The 22,330-nt window shown below is 47.7% G+C and overlaps 1 protein-coding gene across 3 annotated transcripts in view; it reads right to left on the bottom strand.

Moving 5' to 3' along the window:
- Nucleotides 1–22,330, bottom strand: part of KCND2 (potassium voltage-gated channel subfamily D member 2) — a 439,877-nt gene that overhangs the window by 263,635 nt on the left and 153,912 nt on the right. The window lies entirely within an intron of this gene.

The following is a 22,330-nucleotide window of genomic DNA, read 5'->3' as shown; positions in this document are numbered from 1 at the left end:
ATGTTCCTTTCTGCATCTTCATATATTGACACACTCTGCAAGTGTACGGATTTTTCTCCTATTTTTGGAAGATTAGTGTTCTCTGCTTGTTCAGTGTGCAGTGGTTTTCTGATATCTGCTCACACACAGGTCTACCTCGCTTACCACCCTTCTCTCTCCTAAATACCATCACATCAAACTGCAGCCCGAATCTGCCTAGATTTGTGGAAGACCACTTTAGATTTCCACATTTCCAGAAGTCCTAAGGAAACAAGCAGGTAATATCAAATGGTCAAACCACCACACAACATTTCAAGTCCTGGAAAACAAAATTCTATTTTATCCTAGGTTGATTTTATAATACCAAATTAGAAAAGAACGTTTCTATTTTATATATTTTCAATTTACATGTGCCCAGATCAAATGGATGACAAATAATAAAAAAGGAACCTATAAGCAATTGACATTATATTTCATATAATTATGACAACATTACACACTCGAAGTGAAAAGTTGAAAAACAAACAAAAAATAACAAATTGGATAGAAGATATTAGAGTTAAAAATTACTTCTTTGGTCAGAATTATGCAACTTAGTTTTCACAACATGCAAACCAATTGTGTTCAGTGATAGTGGTGACAACTGATGGAATATTACAGAACCAAAAATGTAATCATCAGCAAAATTACATTTTCATGAAGTATGTTAATTCATAAAGTGCCCATGGGCTATACATTTTTCCAGGTCTCACTGTTTTGACAAATAATACATCTGCAACATTACAACCATGAATTTTAAATTAAAATAGCATGTAGTTAAGTGTAAATCATTAATATCAATAGATTAGTTTTGACTGTTAATTGTAAAAGGGGTCCAAATGAGCTATTTGTGCCCTCCTATGAGATAATCTTCAGGAGAGGATATTAGGCACAGAGAAATGGACAGTTCTGTGGAGCGTGTTCTATCCCTTCCTGACCACAGTTCCTACCCTCACAATAGAAAATCTGGAGAGTCCTTTGCAGTCAGGTGGTACAGAAGGGTGGCACGCTCCTTCTTCCAAATGAAAATGGGGAGATCCATACATGTACAGACTCCTCTTTTCTGGGTCTTCAGGAGACGGTCTGGGTCAATATTTATTACATAAACTTCTAGTAAACGGAAAAAGGTATCAGTACATTTAAACCAGGAAAGGTATACCGAGGGCCTGATCCAAAGTCCACTGAAGTCAATGGAAAGAGTCCTATTGCCTTCAAAGATCTTCAGACCAGGCCCTTAGGTGCTAGTGTACCACGAAAAAAACAAAGGAAGAAACAAATTAAATTCTGTTCAATGCATTTTTAAGTCAGTGATGGTGGAGTAATTTTTAATCTTAACTTTCAGATAACATTATATAGGATAACATTTAAATAAGGATTTTGGCCAGGATTATCAGAAATAAAAAAATCCTCCTTGAGTCCCAGAAAAATATGTTCTCAGCCCCTTAAAAAACTCTCCTGATATATTTTGCTATATTTTATATGAAGGGGACTGAAATGTTGAGATACTATTTATATATATTTTGTTTTCACATTAAAGATAATAGACAATATAAATGATTCACGTATTATTGTATCAAAATAAATATCTCCTATATTGCAGATTTTTAAAAAAAACTTAAAACCCTTTTTTTCATTTCCTGTAATTCATATTCCAGTCAAGTAAACTAATAAGCACTATTTGTCCATCTGCCAAGATCAAATACCTTTATCTTATTTTGGATCACAATGTAAGAGGAAACTAATGATGTCTTTCTTCAACAGTAAGACAGGTGGCTGACAAACGACAGTGAACTGAAGTGGTATATTGATCCTTGAACAGTACTAATTAGGGAGAAAAAAATTAGCATATGCTGAGATGAAATACCAGAGCAAAAACATTAAAACAAATCAACTTTTGTTTTTCAAGTGCAAATACAAGCAAAAATGCACATTAAAATACGTATATTAACTTAGTTATACTGCTTTTTGCCTTTCTATTCCATAGAGAAGTAATATTTTATATATAAATATTAGAGCTATGTGAACAATTCACACAGAACCAAGAAATCATCTGAAGTCAAGTTAGGTTATGAATTCCATGGACCAAGTTCTACATTTCGCCATGGGATTGTAAGGGCCTGAGCAGACCTTTAATCTACTGTAAGTGATGTACTTAAAAAATTATCAGTGGTACATGATTTTATTGGGGGTTTTAACAGAATTCAATTAAAACGTTTCTTACCAGTGCAATAATGAAAGCACAATACAATGATATAGTAATGTTAAATAGTCTAGTGTGAAATACATATCTTGTAAATTATTTGAAGATTAATAACTGTATCCATCTCATAACAGTGGCAAGACAGAGATGATGTGCTAAGCTTCACAAATAAGAGGATGTAATTCATCTAAGTTTTGTGCTCTACTCATGCTCAACACCTAAGGAATTTACATAGCGAAGTGCGGAACTGGTCAAAGCATAGTAAATCTTCAGTAAGTCTGTTGGGGATCTGCATGTAGATCATTTTCAAATTGAAGAGCACTGCCTACCAGCAAAGCTACAGAAGCAATTTTGAATCCTCTTCTGCCTGTAGGCAGGTCTGGCTAGCGTGACTGCCTATGGGAGGGTTTTCCCAGATCTGCCTTCCTCTGAACATGGTAAGGATTCAAACAGCAGTTATTCAAAGAAGTGCAGCGTTTTGGCCAAAAAGCACTGACCATATTCATAAGCCCACCCTCCTCTTCATTTGACACAGATCTTTAAATTAATTGAATTATTTAATTTGATTTCTAAAATACCAAAAAAGGCACCCATCCAGAAGCTCTGGGCAACCTGTCAACACATAAAATCATCATACAAAAGTGTATAGTGAGACATCCTAAATGTGTCTCACTCCTTAGCAAAATACTGCAATCATTATGCAATAAATGAATCAGCAACTCAACATTCCATTTCTCCTCACTGCATTAACACCACCCCCGCCACAGATACCAGAAAAACAGAGAGGGCTTGCAATCTGCCCTAAAGAGCAAAAGAGTCAGGCTATTTCCTGGATCTTATATCATATATAATTCATTTTCACTGTTAGATTTTGTTTGTTGTCTGCCATTGTGTGCTAAACTGTAAGCTCTTTGGGACAAGGACTGCATGCTTGAACAGCACCTAGCGGAGTGATCCATGGGTGGGTCCTGTAGCCGCTACTATAACATAAATAAATAAACAAACAATCAACCCATGCTATTTTGTAGCTCTTTCATTGCATCATGTATGAAATTAAATTATAAATTCTGGTAACTGGTGTACTCTGGCAGGTATCATGAGCAGTTTATCTGTACTATAAATGTGCCTAGCACACTTCGAGGGCTGTATAGGGTTGCCAGGTGTCTGGTTTTTGATCAGAATGCCAGGTCGAAAAGGGACCCTAGTGGCTCCAGTCAGCACTGCTCACTGGGCCATTTAAAGTCTGGTTGTGGCGCAGGCAGGCTCCCTACCTGGCTCCGCGAGGCTCCCGGAAGCAGTGACATGTCCCTCTGGCTCCTAGGTGCAGGGGTGTCCAGGGAGGCTCTGCGCGTTGCCCCCGCCCTACATGAGCGCTGGCTCCACAGCACCCATTGGCCGGGAACACGGCCAATGGGAGCAGGGGGGGCAGTGCCTGCGAATGGGGGTGGCACGCAGCCACCTGGCCACCCCTGCGCCTAGGAGCCAGAGGGACATGTCACCGCTTCTGGGAGACACCTGAGGTGAGCACCACCCGGAGCCCCCACCCTGAACCCCTTCCCGCACCTACGCCCAGCTCCTTCCTGCACCCAAACTTCCTCCTGGAGCCTGCACCCCATACCTCCTCTGCACCCCAACCCCCTACCCCAGCCTGGAGCCCCCTCCTGCACCCAAACTCCCTCCCAGAGCTGGGACTGGGCAGAGGTTACATGAGAGAGTAAATAGAAGATGAAACAATTATTAATGTGAAGATAAAAACCTTTTAATGACAAGTTCAATGATGGTATGGAATTAATTATGAAATCTGCCATAGTTTTCCATCTTTTGCAAAGCCTTCTTCAGAGCATAGAGGTCAGCAAGTAGTAGGAAAAAAGCTACCAAGTCAGTGTAGTTACTCTGGATTTACACTGCTGTAATAGACCAGTGTCTGGTCTGAGCTGTTTGTGGATTGCTCTGGGGTTTCAGCGAGAGACCTAGAGTAAGGCAGTGGGATGCATACCCAGACACAGAAATGTAGGGGCTAGGGAACATTTACAGCGGAATTTTAGGTGCTGAGTCAGTTTAGGTACCTACAAGGTTACACAGCAGCTGACAAGGAATTTTGTGGATCACAGAGGTGCCTAAAACTGGGATGTAGGCAACTAAAACTGGGGATTAGTTGTAAAAGTCCCTTTGTGGACCTGACCCTGAATAACCATCTAAGTCAGTTTTGAAAATGAGACATAGGCTCCTAAATCACTTTGGTGCTTTTGAAAGAGGTACCCCTAATCTTTATGATTTCTGTGACTATCCTTAGTAAAAATGTTACTGCTACCACATGCTTCGCATCCATAATGAAGTGGTAAAGAAGCAAAGGCCTCTGTAAGCAGTGCACAAAGTGGATTTGTGAGGTAACATTTTTCCAGTGTCTTTTAGTGGTTTCACTATTTGAGTGTTAATGCTCTCAAGTTTGGTTTGACGTATTCAAGGACAGTCATACAAAATGTGAAATCAATGTTTCCTTGTCGTGCCCTACTTCAGATTTCAAGTCCAAAACAGAAAGTGATAGCCTGATACTTGAATCATTTGGGCAGTAAAATTAGCTTTTTCTTCATGATACCTACAAAAGCAGTAAAAACTATATCAGCAGCAAAGAAAACACAGGTAATGACATTGGCTAGAGTGAAAGCAAAGAATTAGACGTAGTATCAGTACTGCTACGATAGTGCAATCTTCTTTGATGTTTCATTATTATGACAATTCACTTAAAATGTGAATGTTAGTGGAGGATGAAAATTCTATGCCCAAAACAAGAGGATATGAAAAGATTTTAAAAAATTAAAGGATACACGTATTTTGAAATAAATTCTGCACTGATTTCCAATGCTTGCAATCTTATTATAGTCAATGAGTTTGCATGAGTTGGAATTCTCAAAGCATTTGAACCTGCATTTCTAGTTTGTTTTATTTTGACTACGGTAGTTGTTTCGAGTCATAAAATAAAACAGTGTTAATTTTAAAAAAATCCATCTGTTCATGGAGTCTTAGATTTCAGGACAAAGGAACTATTCTGATAATCTAGTTTGACCGCCTGTGTAACCTAGGCCACAGGACTTCCCTGAATTAATTCCCACTTCAAGTCCAACAGTGGTTGAACTAGAGCATGTCATGTAGAAAAAACATCTAATTTTGATTTAAATATTTCCAGTGATGGAGACTCCACCACAACTCTTCATAAATTGTTCCAATTATTAATTACCCTCACTGTAAAAAGAACTTATTTCTAGTCTGAATATGTCTAGCTTCCAACTACTAGATTTTGTTATGACTTTGCTAGACTGAAATGCCCTCTGTTACCAAATTTCTGTTCCTCATGTAGGTACTTACAGGCTGTGATCAAATCACCCCTCAATCTCAGACCTATAACATAGACTGTCTTTCATTATTACACTATTTTCTAATCCTTTAATAATTCTCATGACTCTTTGCTGAACCCTCTCCAATTTACCAACTTCCTTCTTGAAGTGTGGACCCCAGCACTGGACACAGTATTCCAGTAGTAGCCACATCAGTGTCAAATACAGAAGTAATATAGATGTTGAATTTCATATAAAAATACTGTAAACTAACATTTGCATCTGTATTTGCTCAGATATGTGTTAGTTAATTGTCCATATCTAAGTGTCTTTGTGTAACTGAAATGCTCATTTTCAGAAGAAATAATATGTAAAACATTATGTAAAAATTATATGTGAAAATTGCAAGTGATAGACTTAATGGTTGCCCTTTTTGTGCAATATTCTTATATAAATCAATGGGAATATTCGTAAGAATAAGGCATACAGGATTTTGTCCTTGGTTTGAATTTACAAATATTTGCCCAGACAATTTCTATGTATAAATCTAAACCTAGCTCTTTAAAAATGGTTCAGCCAAACTCCACAAAAGAGGGATAGAAAATGGATGTTAACACAGAAAATATCACCCCCAAACAGCAGCGCGTACACTTAGAAACACTGCATACATCTCCCACTATAGCAATGCTACATATACCATCTCTAGTACATATAACTTTCTAGGACGAAATCTTGACTCCATTGAAGTTAATGGTAAAACTGCCACTGACTTCAATGGGGCAGGATTCACCCTGAGTATTATACTGCAAGAGGACGGGGGGGGGGGGGGGGAAATCACATGAATAGGAAGAAACACTAAATTCAAAGCCCAAAGTGAGAACAGTGAATTGCTCAGGGATTCAACAATAAAGCACATAGCAGCGCTTCTGTGAGTTGTATTGCACATAATGTGACAAAGTTCCTGCTCTACCTTGGTGGGTCTTGCACTTATTGGCAGATTTGCTCACCTTGGAGCTTCATGGCAGCTCTCAGCTTGGCCATTTTTCTGAACTCACAGTCCAGGTCGACTCCTCCTGTGTCTGAGCAGGAGTTGGGAGGTTTGGGGGGAACCCGGGCCCGTCCTCTACTCCGGGTTCCAGCCCAGGGCCCTGTGGAATGCAGCTGTCTAGAGTGACTCCTGGAACAGCTGCGCGACAGCTACAACTCCCTGGGCTACTTCCCCATGGCCTCCACCCAACACCTTCTTTATCCTCACCACAGGACCTTCCTCCTGGTGTCTGATAATGCTTGTACTCCTCAGTCCTCCAACAGTCCGCGTTCTCACTCTCAGCTCCTAGTGCCTCTTGCTCCCAGTTCCTCACACGCACACCACAAACTGAAGTGAGCTCCTTTTTAAAACCCAGGTGCCCTGATTAGCCTGCCTTAATTGATTCTAGCAGCTTCTTGATTGGCTGCAGGTGTTCTAATCAGCCTGTCTTAATTGTCTCCAGAAGGTTCCTGATTGTTCTGAAACCTTCCCTGTTACCTTACCCAGGGAAAAGGGACCTCCTTAGCCAGCGGCTAATCTATCTATCTTCTATTCCTCTCCTATAGCCCCCTGGCCTGGGCTTTTCTTACTTTTTGCCCCTGCTTCAGCTTCCCCCCCGACCGGGCCAGACGCTTTTTCTTCGTTTTGTTTTTTTTTGCTGTTTTTTTGCTGCCGTTCGAGTGCTGGTTGGCTGCCAGCTAGCTGCCAGCCCCCCCACGCCTGCCCTTGGACTCTGCTACTGCTCCGGCTGAAACCCCTGGGGAGAGGGGGGACTGCCGACCCGCTCCCCGGAGGAGGGGAGTGGAAGCCCCCAGACCCAACCGTTTTGCTGTTTAATTCTGGACCCGTACCGGCCGAGAGGAACTTTTCTTATCTGTTTGGTATTTCTGGAATGCTCCACAAAGCCCGGGAGAGAAGATGGCCGACAGAGAAATCGCCCAGGGAAGCTACGAACCACCATGGAGGGGGCCATAAGACTGAGTAACTTTTGAACTGTACTCTAGTGTGGGGGGAGGTTTGACTATGTCTTGACTGCGTTTGTAGGGCACAGGGGGTGTGGCACGGAGCTGACCCCCGATCCATCGGCGCCCCCCCCAACATTACTACAACCATCACGGCCCCCCCGCCGTCCATCCCTGCTGGCAACTTGCCATCTGCCTCTGGATTCAGCTGCTCGCCCTGATTCCACCGTCGGGACCAGAAACAACAGATGACCAAACGAGACTCTTTGGACAAACGCGCGTGGGTTCACGTCCCTCCCGCCCCCCCCGGACTTGTCACCCCACAGTTTGCCCCTACTACCTGACCCCAACTCCTGTTTCGTCCCCCTGTCCAGTCTGATCCATTTGGCCACCCCCCTTGCCTGCAGCCTAACAGGGAGAAGTGGTTAATCTGCTTCCCCCTCCCCCTTCTGGTGTCTCCCCGTCTCTCCCTGCTCACGATGGCGGGGAATGAGAGGGTGAGGCCCCTCTAACAACCCCCAAGCCTCTCCCCCCACCACTGCTGCCAAAACACCTGCCACCGCCCCCACTGGGGTATCGGCAGCAGGAGGCACTGGGGCGATTACTGCCGATGCCACGCCCACTGCCCCCCCAGATTCTAGGAACCCCCCCCCCCCCAGTTGGCCAGAAAGGCCAGGGTATGAAGAAGGGAAAGGGCCCCGCTACAACCACCAGGCCCTCCATGGCAGGGGCTGCCCCTACCGCTGTGGCCTCGTCATTGACCATGGCGTCCCTCCCTGCTGTTCCCTCCACCAGCTCTGCCCCCGGCCCCCAGGGCGTATGCCCGGGCGGCAGCAGCCCCCCCGCCTGCCGCCTTGTCATCTCGCCCACCCACCGCCTCCGCTACCATCAATAGCGGCCAGGGCCCCTTTCCCACAATGACCAGGAAGCACAGCGTCAGTTGCCTCCTGGTGCCCGTCTCACCCCACATGGAGATATACGTGCAGGCGTTCGTGAGGGTGGTAGAACCCACGGCTATTGTGGCGGCCTCCAAAATGTACGGGAAGGTCGTCCTTTTCTTAGCATCGGAGGCTGCTGCCCAGGAGGCGGTGGAGAAGGGCCTGGCGGTGGGGGGGGGGGTGTTCATCCCCCTGGAGCCACTAGAGGACCTGGGCATCCACCTAGTCCTGACCTCCATCCCTCCTTTTCTACCCAATGCTGCCCTGTTACCCGCTCTCTCCACCCTGGGGAAACAAGGAGTAATGGTCTCAAGTTGCAGTGGGGGAGATTTAGGTTGGATATTAGGAAAAACTTTTTCATTAGGAGGGTGGTGAAACATTGGAATGCGTTACCTAGGGAGGTGGTGGAATCTCCTTCCCTAGAAGTTTTTAAGGTCAGGCTTGACAAAGCCTGGGCTGGGATGATTTACTCGGGGATCGGTCCTGCTTTGAGCAGGGGGTTGGACTAGATGACCTCCTGAGGTCCCTTCCAACCCTGATATTCTATGATTCTATGAAACCCGTCTCTGTCATCAGCCCTCTCCCATTGGACTGCAAGGACCCCACCCTCCGTCACGTCCTCTCCTTCTGCCAGCAAGTGCAGATTCTACCGCCGCCGCCGGCGCGTGACGGAGAGGCGCTCGAGGGGTCCTTCCTAGTCCCCTACCAGGGAGCCCTCTATCGGGTCTTTTACTCCACGGGAGAGGCCCGGTGCTACCTCTGCCGATCAGCGGGGCATGTCCGAAGAGACTGCCCTTTGGCCTGGCGGGGAGGGGCACCCGAGACCCCCGAGACCCGGCAGGACATCGGCTCCGTCGTTGCCGACGCCCCAGCCACCCGGCACCTGAAACCACCTCTCCTCCTGCTCGATCCACCGCTGCTCCCGTCCGGGCCCAAGAGACACCTCCCCTACAACGCCCAGACGAGCAAGGGAGTCCCACCCTTGCTATTAACAATCCAGCAGAGCCTATGGAGGAGGGTGCAGCAAAGATATTACTGGGTATAGGAGAGGGCCCGCCCCAAGGAGAACCCCCCGCCCCTCATGCTGCCTCACCGTTACCTCCCCGAACCCTTGAACCATCGTCTCTGCCCCCCGACACGACCCCTGCTAACCAACCCCCAGATGACGCTATGGAGGGCTGGACCCTAGTCCAGGGGAAGCGAGGCAAGCGGAAGGCTCGAGCTCCTCTGCACCCATCCGATGCGGAGGCCTCCCGGAAAACCAGGAAGGGAGGCACTGATACTGAGCCTTCCGCTATGCCCACGAGTGAGATCCATCTGCCGGTGTCGGGAGGGGAAGACAGAATAGCATTGGAAGGTAGGATCTCCCCTCCACGGGAGACCCTCCCCTCCAAGACCCCTGAGGAAGCCCCTTCTGCCTGGATACCACCCGATCCCCCCGCGAACCCCGAAGCGACCGTCGAGGCGGGTCCCAGAGGAGAGGCCCCTGGGGTGCCAGAAGACGACCTCTCCTCCATGTATGAGAAGATCGAGGCCCTAGGTTTGACCCTGGTCACCCAGGGAGAGGATGACCTACTGCCGGCTGGCCTCGATCTGGGCAACCTCACCCCAGTCCCCCTTTCCCCATGCTCCCTCCCCCTAACCGCCTTCCCGGGCGGGCACCCTACAGAAGGTGGTCCACCACCTGATGCCATGGCAGCCAAATCCACCACAGAGCCTGCGCCTAGCATCACTGGGAGCCCCCTCCCTCACCCCTCAATCCTCGAATCTGCTCAGGAGGCACCACCTCTCAATTGCTTGCCTCCCGAAGCCCAGAGCCTTGCCTCTGCCCCCGCCCCCACCCGTCCCTGCCCAATCCACCTTCTCCTGCAATGCTATTGCCGCCCCTGGGGTTATTTCTTTCCCGTTTTTTGTGGATTCCCCCCAGGGAGCAGCCTTTGCATTTTCCTGCTGCGACCCATTAGGAGCTGCAATTTTCCCTCCGCCATCCCCTTCTACCCCAAGGCGTGAGATGGACCTAATAACTTTAGCCTGTCAGACGCCCCGTCGGTGGTCCGCACCATGCCTGCCCGCCTCAGCGGACCACGAGGCTGCACCGAGAGCCCCACCAGGGAATAACCCGGAAATCGCAACCCCACCCCCCCATGAGCTGCGAAATGTATTGCGGGAGTTTATAGAAAACATCTGTGGCTCCCGCAACAGGGTACAGCTGGCTCTCCAGCTATGGGGGGACTTTGATCAACTCCTCCAGACCACAAGGGCCCTTATAAAGGAGGGTAGAGGGAAAGGAAGGCACGGTGCTGCAGCCTACGGGTGGGCCCGCGGCTTCCGTGATGATTTACTCACTTACGGGATGGGTCACGGATTGCGAACACCCCCGCCAATAAGGAACCCCCACCCCCCCAGCCCTCCGAATGACGCCTCTCATTATCGCAACTTTGAACACCAGGGGCTGTAGGATGGCTCTCCGCAGGTCCCAGGTGCTCTCTTACCTTCGGGAAGGGGGGTACTCTGTAGATTTCCTGCAGGAGACCCATACGGATCCGACCGACGAGGTCTACTTTAGCCACTTCACGATTCGACATGCTGGAGTTGCGACCCTGTTCTCCCCCAACCTACGGCCCGAGGTGCTAGGGGTCACTGAGGCTGTGCCGGGCCACCTGCTGCATCTCCGAGTCCGTATGGAGGGGCTCGTGGTCAACCTTGTTAACATCTATGCCCCGACAACGAGCCCGAAGCGGCCACAATTCTATCAGCGGGTGTCCGACTTCCTTGGCACCCTAGATTCTCACGAGTGCCTAGTCCTGGGAGGGGACTTTAACACCACCCTCGAGGAACAGGACCGCTCAAGGGCCGAACTGAGCCCGGCCGCCACGAACATTCTCCGAGGAATGGTCGAACATCATTCCCTAGTGGACGTCTGGCGTGACCACCACCCAGATGACATTTCCACGTTCACCTTTGTCCGTGTGGAGGCCCATCAGTCACAGCACTCTCGGTTGGACCGTATTTATTTATCCCGTTTCCATCTTTCACAAGCCCACTCCTCCAACATTCGGCCGGCCCTATTTTCCGACCATCATCTAGCCACCATAACAGCCTCCCTCCGTGCAGAGAGGCCGGGGTCGGCCTATTGGCATTTTAACAACAGCCTGTTGGAGGATGAGGGCTTTGTGACGTCCTTCCGGGAGTTTTGGCTGGCCTGGCGAGAGCAGCGGCGTGCCTTTCCCTCGGCGCGACAATGGTGGGATCTAGGGAAGGTGTGCGCCAAGCTCTTCTGCCGTGACTACACTCGGGGCACCAGCCGACGGAGAAATGCAGCGATAGAGCATTTGGAATGGGAGGTCATAGAGATGGAGAGGCGTCTGGCCGCCAGCCCCGAGGACCCGTTCCTCTGTGGAGCGTGCCGGGAGAAGCGGGAGGAGCTCCGGGCCCTCGAGGACCATCGGGCCCGAGGTGCCTTTGTTCGATCCCGCATCCGCCTCCTTCGGGAGATGGACCGCGGCTCCCGTTTCTTCTATGCCCTGGAGAAAATGAGGGGGGCCAAGAATCATAGAATCATAGAATCATAGAATATCAGGGTTGGAAGGGACCCCAGAAGGTCATCTAGTCCAACCCCCTGCTCGAAGCAGGACCAATTCCCAGTTAAATCATCCCAGCCAGGGCTTTGTCAAGCCTGACCTTAAAAACCTCTAAGGAAGGAGATTCTACCACCTCCCTAGGTAACGCATTCCAGTGTTTCACCACCCTCTTAGTGAAAAAGCTTTTCCTAATATCCAACCTAAACCTCCCCCATTGCAACTTGAGACCATTACTCCTCGTTCTGTCATCTGCTACCATTGAGAACAGTCTAGAGCCATCCTCTTTGGAACCCCCTTTCAGGTAGTTGAAAGCAGCTATCAAATCCCCCCTCATTCTTCTCTTCTGCAGACTAAACAATCCCAGCTCCCTCAGCCTCTCCTCATAAGTCATGTGCTCTAGACCCCTAATCATTTTTGTTGTCCTTCCCTGGACTCTCTCCAATTTATCCACATCCTTCTTGTAGTGTGGGGCCCAAAACTGGACACAGTACTCCAGATGAGGCCTCACCAGTGTCGAATAGAGGGGAACGATCACGTCCCTCGATCTGCTCGCTATGCCCCTACTTATACATCCCAAAATGCCATTGGCCTTCTTGGCAACAAGGGCACACTGCTGACTCATATCCAGCTTCTCGTCCACTGTCACCCCTAGGTCCTTTTCCGCAGAACTGCTGCCTAGCCATTCGGTCCCTAGTCTGTAGCGGTGCATTGGATTCTTCCATCCTAAGTGCAGGACCCTGCACTTATCCTTATTGAACCTCATCAGATTTCTTTTGGCCCAATCCTCCAATTTGTCTAGGTCCTTCTGTATCCTATCCCTCCCCTCCAGCGTATCTACCTCTCCTCCCAGTTTAGTATCATCCGCAAATTTGCTGAGAGTGCAATCCACACCATCCTCCAGATCATTTATGAAGATATTGAACAAAACCGGCCCCAGGACCGACCCCTGGGGCACTCCACTTGACACCGGCTGCCAACTAGACATGGAGCCATTGCTCCACGTCACCTGCCTTCTAACAGAAGATGGCACCCCCCTCACGGATCCGGTGGAGATGTGTGGGAGGGCCCGTGACTTCTACACAAGCCTTTTCTCCCCGGATCCAACCGATCCTGGCGCTTGCAGGGTGCTCTGGAAGGAACTCCCCACGGTCAGCGTGGGCGACCGAGACCGACTAGAGCTGCCTCTCACCCTGGCCGAGTTCTCGGAAGCCCTCCGTCGCATGCCCACCAATAAATCTCCGGGCACGGACGGGCTGACCGTAGAGTTCTACCACGCGTTCTGGGACATCCTCGGCCCAGACCTAGCCACTGTCTGGGCCGAGTCTTTGCAGGGCGGGGTCCTCCCTCTTTCGTGCAGGCGAGCGGTGCTCACCTTGTTGCCGAAGAAGCGGGACCTCCGCGATTTACGAAACTGGCGTCCCGTCTCGCTCCTTAGCACGGACTACAAAATCGTAGCGAAAGCAATCTCGCTGCAACTAGGGTCCGTGATGGCGGACGTGATCCACCCAGACCAGACCTATACTGTCCCGGGTCGCAGCATTTTTGACAATCTATTTCTAGTCCGAGACCTTTTGGAACTCGGGCGTAGAGACAGTCTGTCATTCGCCCTCCTGTCTCTTGATCAGGAGAAGGCGTTCGATAGAGTAGACCATTGGTACCTCCTGAGCACTCTGCAGGCGTTTGGATTCAGACCTCAGTTTGTGAGTTTTCTCCATGTGCTGTACACCTCCGCGGAGTGTCTGGTTAGGCTCAACTGGACCCTAACCGAACCGGTCAGCTTCGGGCGAGGAGTGCGGCAGGGGTGCCCCCTCTCGGGCCAGCTGTACGCTCTGGCGATCGAGCCCTTCCTCTGTCTCCTCGCAGGAGGTTGACAGGGTTGGTGCTGAGGGAGCCAGAGCTGCGGCTGGTCCTGTCGGCGTATGCCGATGATGTACTCCTCGTGGTCCAGGACCCGGGCAACTTGGCGCGGGTGGAGGCTTGCCAGCCCATCTATTCAGCAGCCTCCTCCGCCCGAGTCAACTGGGTCAAGAGCTCTGGCTTGGCAGTGGGGGACTGGCAGCAGGTGAGCTCCCTCCTACCCGCGCTTCAGACCATCTGGTGGAGCGCAGGTCCTCTGCTCTACCTAGGCATTTACCTTTCTGCCACGCACCCTTCTCCGCTGGAGAACTGGCAAAATTTAGAAGGCAGGGTGATAGAGCGGCTCCGGAAATGGACGAGGCTATTCCAATGTCTCTCCCTCTGAGGGAGAGCGCTGGTGCTTAACCAACTAGTCCTGTCCATACTCTGGTACCGGCTCAACACTCTGGTCCCAGCCCCGGGTTTCCTGACCAACCTCCGGACATCGATTCTAGAGTTCTTTTGGTCAGGAATGCACTGGGCCCCTGTTGGGGTTCTTCATCTACCCCTGAAGGAAGGAGGACAGGGCCTGAAGTGTCTGCAAACTCAGGTCCGTGTCTTCTGCCTCCAGGCCCTGCAGAGGCTCCTCCATAGTGCAGGTAGTTCGACGTGGAGCATACTAGCGCACGCCTTCCTGCGCCAATTCCAAGGGCTCCGATACGACCGGCAGCTCTTTTATCTCTGTCCGAGAGGTTTTCCGTGAGACCTCTCTGCGCTGCCGGTCTTCTACCAGGACCTCCTCCGGACCTGGAAACTGTTTTCAACAACCAGGTCCGCGGCGGCCACCGTGGGAGCGGATCTCCTCGCGGAGCCCCTGCTACTCAACCCCCAGCTCCGTGTGCAGGTAGCGGACTCCCGCTCGGTGCACCAGAGTTTGGTCCTGGCGGAAGTCACGAGAGTCGGAGACCTCCTGGACTACGACTGGGGAGACTGGCTGGATCCCCTGACGCTCGCTCGGCGCATGGGGCTCTCCAGACCTCGTACCCCCGGCGCATACTTCAGGAGGTGAAGGCTGTTTTGACGCCCGCTGCTCGGACTTATCTCAGCTGAGCCCTGCGTGAGGGCGCACCCTGCCCACCCTCTACCCCAGGCCCACCAGACCTTTCAATTGGGCCCCTACCCCGTAGATCCCAACAAACCCCTCACCCTTTCACTGTGAGCCGGCTGCACGAACTGCAGCCGGTCAGCTTCCAAACCGCGCCAAGGAAATATCTATACACACTCACGCTTCACACCCTTCACGCCCTCACCCTGGTGTCCCGCCCCGATACAAAGTGGCGGGACCTCCTGCCACCTTTGGAGGGTGAGCAGCCCCGGTGGGCCAGCCTGTATTCCACCTTGGTCCCGAGGCCCGTCGGGGAAATTAGTTGGCAGCTCCTTCACGGAGCTGTGAGCACAGGCGTGTTTTTGACGCGGTTCTCCCCCATCCTGGATACTTGCCCTTTTTGCAACGTGAGGGAAACCCTGGCACACGTATATTTAGAGTGTGCCAGGCTGCAGCCCCTTTTCCGGCTCCTCACGAATATTTTATTACGCTTTTGGCTGCACTTTTCCCCTCACCTTTTTATTTACACACTCCCCATCCGTGGCCCCAAAAAGTCGCGGGATCTCCTGGTTAACCTCCTCCTAGCCCTAGCTAAAACAGCCATCTATAAAACCAGAGAGAGGAGGTTGGCCAATGAAGCGTCCTGCAACTGTAGGGCCGTTTTCCGATCCTCAGTACATTCACGTATCCGGGTGGAGTTCCTCTGGGCAGCGTCCACCAACTCCCTTGACACCTTCAAGAAGTGGTGGGCGCTGTCCGAGGTTCTCTGCTCGGTGACCCCGTCCGGTTCCCTCCGTCTGACCCTTTGATTGAGGGGAAGAGTGAGAGACCCCAGCCCCAGCCATTGCCACTGTGGATACCATCATCACCGTCACCTAGGAGGGGTCCTATCACACGTGGGTGTATGTGTCCCCCCCCAAACTGCCCACCCCGCAGCCGTGCCCATCTTGTCGGGCACTCACAGGAGAGGAATAATCGGTGACAATGGGCATGGCACTAGGTAACTCAAGGGGGTGGAAGACCACGAGTGTTGAGGAAGCCCCCCCCCACTCTAGGCCACCAGGTAACTCAGGAGGGTGGAAGACCATGAGTGTCGAGGAAGCCCCCCTGCTCTGGGCCCAGGCTAGCCTGAACACTTCTCCCTCCTGAAGGCTGCTGTGTTATACCTTGCGTTTGCTTTTGTTTTGTTGCATAGTTTTGTTTTTTCCTTTTTGGTGATTTTTTGTAAGTGTAATGCAAATAAAATTCTTTTCTGCTTCAAAAAAAAAATTACTCTCCTATAGCCATCTGGCCTGACCCTGTCACAATAAGTACATTGACAAGTTTCAGGGACTGAAAGGAAACATGTTCTAGGAATTCTAGCAGAAAGGTTTTGAACTATTCAAACATAATTATAAGGTTAGCTTACATTAGATTTAATTAAGTAACACTAGAATGTAAGACCCTAAAACAAGATGCACAAAACTGACATACAAACTAAATTCGTTGACAGTGAAAACAATTTAATTAAAAGCACAAATGGGTCTTCACTACTCACATCTATCTGTGCACACTGAGGTATGTGTACATAGTGCAGTCTGACATGCCGGCAATAACATTACATCTTTAATAAAATAACAACTTAATTAATTTTTGCCTTTCAGACCTCAAATCCCTTTACAAATATTAACCAATAGCTCATAATGTCTTATTAATAAGGTAAGTTTATAAAGAGAGGTCACTCACCAGTAACTGCTGATCTTCAAGAGTAGCCTCTGTGCATTCCCACTTGCTGGATATGGCACCATTGGTGTAGAGCTGTGGAAGTGCCTTGGAAAGCATTGTCTGTTGCAGAGTGCACACGAGATCTCGTGTGAGGGTGACATCATCACCTTATTCTGTATAAGGGAGTACAAACACCCCACAGACACCTCACTTCCTTCTCCCTAACCACCGAGTCCTGTTGTTGAATAGAACTCTGAGGCAGAATGGAAGGTGGGTAGGGAATGTGAATACACAAGGGCAACTCTCAGAGAACAACACTTATTGGTAAGTAATGTCTCTTTCTTCTTTGAAGGTCTCTGTGTATTCCCACTTGTGTGGTACTGCACTTGTTGGATGGTAGGTCAGGAGTTCAGAGCTAAATATGGAAAGTTGCCCTGATCTCCCAACTGGGCATCAGAGCACAATGCTAAATCCAAGGAGTAGTGTCTGGTGAAAGTATCCACCAAAATCCAAGTTGCTGCATTGCAGATCTTGATCAGAGGAAACTGCCTAAGTCATGCTATGGATACTGGGGTGGAGTGGGATTTTAAACCAGGAGGTACTAGTTTTTATAAAATGTAACAATGTTCTATCCATGTCCTAATCCAGTGTGGAAGTCTCTGTTTGGTAATTTTCTGAAAGGCTTGTTTTCTTACAAGTAAAATGAGATTGCCCTCTTTACCTTGAGGGTATGGAGACAAGTGTCCCCTGGGTCCAAGTAGGGTCAGAGGAAGAACAGAGGGAGGGAAAGCTCCAGAGGGCAACTGGAGGAGCTAGTCCCCTGAGGAGCCCAGTAGCCTCTGGAGCAGGAAAGCTGGGGGAGCTGGGGAGCCAGTCACCATAGAAGGTGGGCAACCCACCAGGTTAGCTGCCGGGGAGTTGCGCAGCCTGGGGAGCTAGCTGGGCTTCCAGGAAACCAGTCTGCCTGCTTACCTGGATTCTGTAGAAAGTTTTGACAGACTCAACACATTCCACTGAAAAGTTTAGATTTTGTTGAATTGGAAATTACTAAAGCAATGGAATTGAAACATTTTGCATGAATGTGTTGATTCTGTCAAAACTTTTGATGGAAGCCAGGCATTTTCCAATGAAAATCTGTTCTGTCAGAAAATTGTAGATGTGCTCTAGAATGGAGTGAAACACCTTGTTGCCCCTAACTCTTTTCTGTGCATGCAGTTTGCCCTAAGGTGCTGTAGCAAAATTTAATGTCCTTCAGCCTGTACAGGATACACACACTCTGTTCTTGGATTGAAGAGAGGGTGAGAACCGAGAGAGCCAGATATTCTGACTGGATTGGGAAGGTCTGAGTTGACAGCTAGAGCCGGCTTCTCCATGGTCTTTATCTGCATTTACTTGTGGTGCTGAGCCTGAGGCATTGGTGCCAGAGGAGAGGTCTGGAGTCCATGCTAAGAGCAACAGATGAGGAATAGAAATGGAGGAGGGCATTTCCTGTGTTTATCGCCAAGGCTACTGAGGCCTTAACAAGCAGTGCCAGTTTGATCTTCAGTGTTGATTCAGCCAGCAGGAGTAGTGTTGGGTAAGGAATTCACTCCCACTGTATTGTTGAGGAGATTCTGGTCTCAGGCCCATGAGAGAAAGCAGCACTGAGACCAGAGTGGGAAAACACATCTTTCGTCCAGTATCAGAGGAACCTGTTAAAGAGACTGGTCTCAGTACCCTCAACAGGCCCATTGGAGTAGCAGGCTGTAAGCAACATGAAGCCAGGAGATCCTGGAGCTTTGAGTGTCTCTCCCTTCTTGTGTGGTGAGGCACAACATAGACTGGGTTACTGAGTGGGTCTCACCCAGACACAGAGGTCACTAGATGTGGGTGCTGGTCTCTGGTATGATCCTTGGACAAAAGGTGTACCTCTTTAAACCCCTACAGAGCTCTGATCCCAACACAGTCCCAACCAGGGGCTGCAGACTCCCAGGACAACAGTAGGCTATGCACACTAATATATCCTATACTAATCTACCACAACTAACTGCTAAAAAAAAAAGCTACACTAGGGAAAGAGCTAGCCTGAGAACACAAAAGCAAGTTCCATTCTCTCCCTGCCATGGCAAAAAGGAACTGAGGCAGCTTCGGGGGCACTCATTTCCATTACTGTAGGGGATGACGTCACCTTCGTACAACAACTCAAGTGTGCCTGAAGTACACAGCTTTTGAAGGCAGTTCTGCGGTCATATCAGAAGTGCCATATCCCTCAAGTGTGAATGCACAGAGGCTCTTAACAGGTGCTGGAACAATTTGTATAGTGGGGGTGATGATGATGGAAACTATGGAAACCATGTATTTGGTGTTTGTTATTACAACTTCAAGCCGGTGGCGCGGCAGCACTGCCAGCACTCCCTAGAGCCAGTAACAGTGGCGCTCAAAGAAGAGTTCTCATTTTGCAGACAGAAATAGTGAGGCAGAGGTAGATTAATAAAAAATAGATAGTTTCAACAAAAAGCCAAAACGAAACACTCAATTCTCCTCCTGGAGAGATGAGAGAACAAACATCAGACAGATGTGTAATCATGTTTTAATAGACTAATGGAAGGTACTCAGATACTAGTACTAGAGTGACAAGTGCAGTAAAAGAATCTGTCCAGAATAGAATAAAATAGGATAAATTGCTATTCAGCGTGAGTAGGAGTATCAGAATCTAGCCCTTGTCCACTTTTCCAACATTACACAGCAAATTAGTGGCAAAGTCAAGAAGAGGACCCAGCACTCATATCTCACAGTCCTCAGGTCGAATAATAAAGTACAGCTAAAAAGTCCCAGCAACCATATTTAGAAATTTTCAATGTACAAAGTTACATAAAATAGCAAATAATCCACACTTCAAAAAAACACACAACAATGATTCTAAATCTAGAATGCTCTGCTTCCCCTCATTACCCAGGAAAATCTAAATTACACACACCTGCAGTGTATATAGAACCTCTTTCTGTTTAATGAAGTGCACATACTCTAACCACAATTAACCAAATTCCCATCAATCTACCATTAATTCGGAATGACAGTTTTTCAGCCATCTCAATATACTAATCTTTCATTACCAGTATGTTCACACTCCTTTACCTCCCCTAAATTGGTCTCATAATATATCCAGTGGCAACAGCCATCTATCTTGTGAAGTTTTTACTTGTATTTTTAATTGCCTAGAAAATATTAAACAAATACAATCATGTTCAGGAAAGGAATTTGTAATCTCAAATTGTACTGATAATCTTAATCCCTTTAGTCTGAAATATCTTAATTCTGGGACAAGACTATATTTATTATGGTCACGTTAACACTTTTTCCCATTGCATTTATTAATGATGAAATATGTGGTTCTTAATGAAATGCTTCTTTATGGGATTAAATTCCTGCTACTCACTTGACAGTGTTTTGCAGGAGACTGAATTTTTATTCCTGTTCTCAGCATCTTGCTCTTATGGCCACCCGCTGATGTAACCGAGCTAAGGAAGCATGCTTCATCCTTGCAGATGAGGACGGGAGTTCTTGCACTGCTCAGCAGTGACTTCTCTGGCTAATTAAAGAGCAGCACAGGTGGGCTCTGAAGAGGTTCTCCTTCAGTCCTCAGCTAGAACGAAGGTGACTGCAGAATGGGGTCAAATACAGGGAGAAAAAAATCCTGTTCTTACAAAACTTCACCGTTTTGCACTGAATCAAAACAGGGCCTAGAATCAAATTGGACCAAAGTGTTTCAAAATGTTCCAACATAAAAACTGTAAGTATATTTTATTGAACACAGCCAGCATTAGAATGCATCTTTATATGATGGTTCCGAACAGTTAGAAGTCAATCAGAATAGTGACCCATGAGTACCTGGGCAATGCCAGTAAAGTTTTTACCACTCTAAGCCAACTGGAAAATTTAATCTTTCACCACTCTGCAGTCACCCACATATTTTAATTATACAAAAATAAAAAAAATGTCTCCCACTATTATTTGGCTGCTCTAGGCAATGTCTCTGCTTCATGTATGGTAGAACTGATAATGATCTTGGAAATTAAGACTACGGTATGTAAAAGAGAGATTTTATCTTCTAAAGTGTTCTGAAGGCACCATTCTAAGGAAACCTGATATAACTTTACAAAGATAATTTAAAATAAAACATATGTTCATATGGGCCCAATCCTACACCAGGTGAATTCAATCTCTGGATCATGGCCATTATTATTCATATTTTATTATTCATAGAGTAGCACTATTTTAAAAAATAGGATTACAAAAACATGACAAAAAGAATTCTATATTATATAGTTCATGTTTAAATTATTGTTTTGACAGACTAGTACATAATATGGGTTCTGTAGATCTGCTGAAATGTATGTATCAATATTCATTATTACAAATCAACATTCTCAGATAAAGTAACCACTGTGTGAAAGAATATAGTGGTAGAAAGATGTTTACATATTGCCTAATCTGAATAGCCTGAAGTTATATTTAACAGCCAGTTATACTTACGAAAAATCAAACCATTTCTTGAATTGTAGTAAAGTGCGGCTGAGTCTAACCATACGTTCTTTGTTATAATATTTCAGTGTTACATTAATATGACTGAGAATATCACACATAGATTGAGAAGAAATCTGATCAAATTCTTCTCTCAGTTATGCTACATTAGCAACTCATATCACAGACTAACTATAGTTTTGGAGATTTTTTCACTGTTTCATCAATTTCAAGGCCAGAAGGGACCATTATGATCAGTTAGTTTGATGTCTTTTATAAGGCAGGCCATAGAATTTCTCTAAGTGATTCCTGCATCAGGCCCATAATTTCTTGTTGGGTATAGCATATCTTTTAGAAAGACAGCCAATCTTTATTTAAAGATTTCAAGTGATGGAGAATCTTCTACATCCCTATGTAAGTTAATGGGTATTAAAAATCTGCATCTTATTTCTAGTCAGAATTTATCTATCTTTGGCTTTGCTCCCATTGATGCTATTTTGTTTAGTGACATTTGCTATTCAGCTTGACTGCTATTACCAGGAGTACTTCAGCCCAGATCTTCAAAAGTATTTAGGCACCTGACTTCCATTTTAGGTTGCTGATCACTAGTGCTTAATTTGTGCCAGGGCTTGCTGGGGCTGGCCCTGGCACCTCTGGGCTTGGCAGTTCAGAGCCACAGGATCTCTGGGCTCTCATCCAGCAGCCACCGTGCTCTAGCTGCCCAGCTCTGGAGGCAGCGCTGCCACCACCAGCAGCGCAGAAGTAAGGGTGGCAATACATCAAGAGCTGGGCACATGGCCAGCAACTGCTGCTCTCCAGCCACCCAGTTTGAGCCCCCTGGCACCTCTTTCATTACAAATTAAGCAGTGCTAATCACCTTTGAGGATCTGGGGCTTCCTGCTCAATCAGGAAGAGCTGGGAGTGCTCCTGTTGTCAGAGATCTGCTCCTTCTGCCTAGTAGCAAATGTCTCCTGCTCTGCCCAGCAATGTGATCTCATGACACCAGACACAACAGAGAAACAATTTTCCATAGGCTTTTAAGTGCAGGGACCAAATGCCAAAGCCATTGGTGTTGAATTCTGGAATTGGGCTTTGTATAGACCACTTTTGCCCTCATAATGATCCTT

This window comes from Chelonia mydas, chromosome 1 (genome assembly GCF_015237465.2).
Source record: "Chelonia mydas isolate rCheMyd1 chromosome 1, rCheMyd1.pri.v2, whole genome shotgun sequence".
Classification (NCBI taxonomy): domain Eukaryota; kingdom Metazoa; phylum Chordata; order Testudines; family Cheloniidae; genus Chelonia; species Chelonia mydas.
The sequence above is the reverse complement of the archived record's forward strand: the minus strand, read 5'-3'. Positions and strand labels throughout refer to the sequence as shown.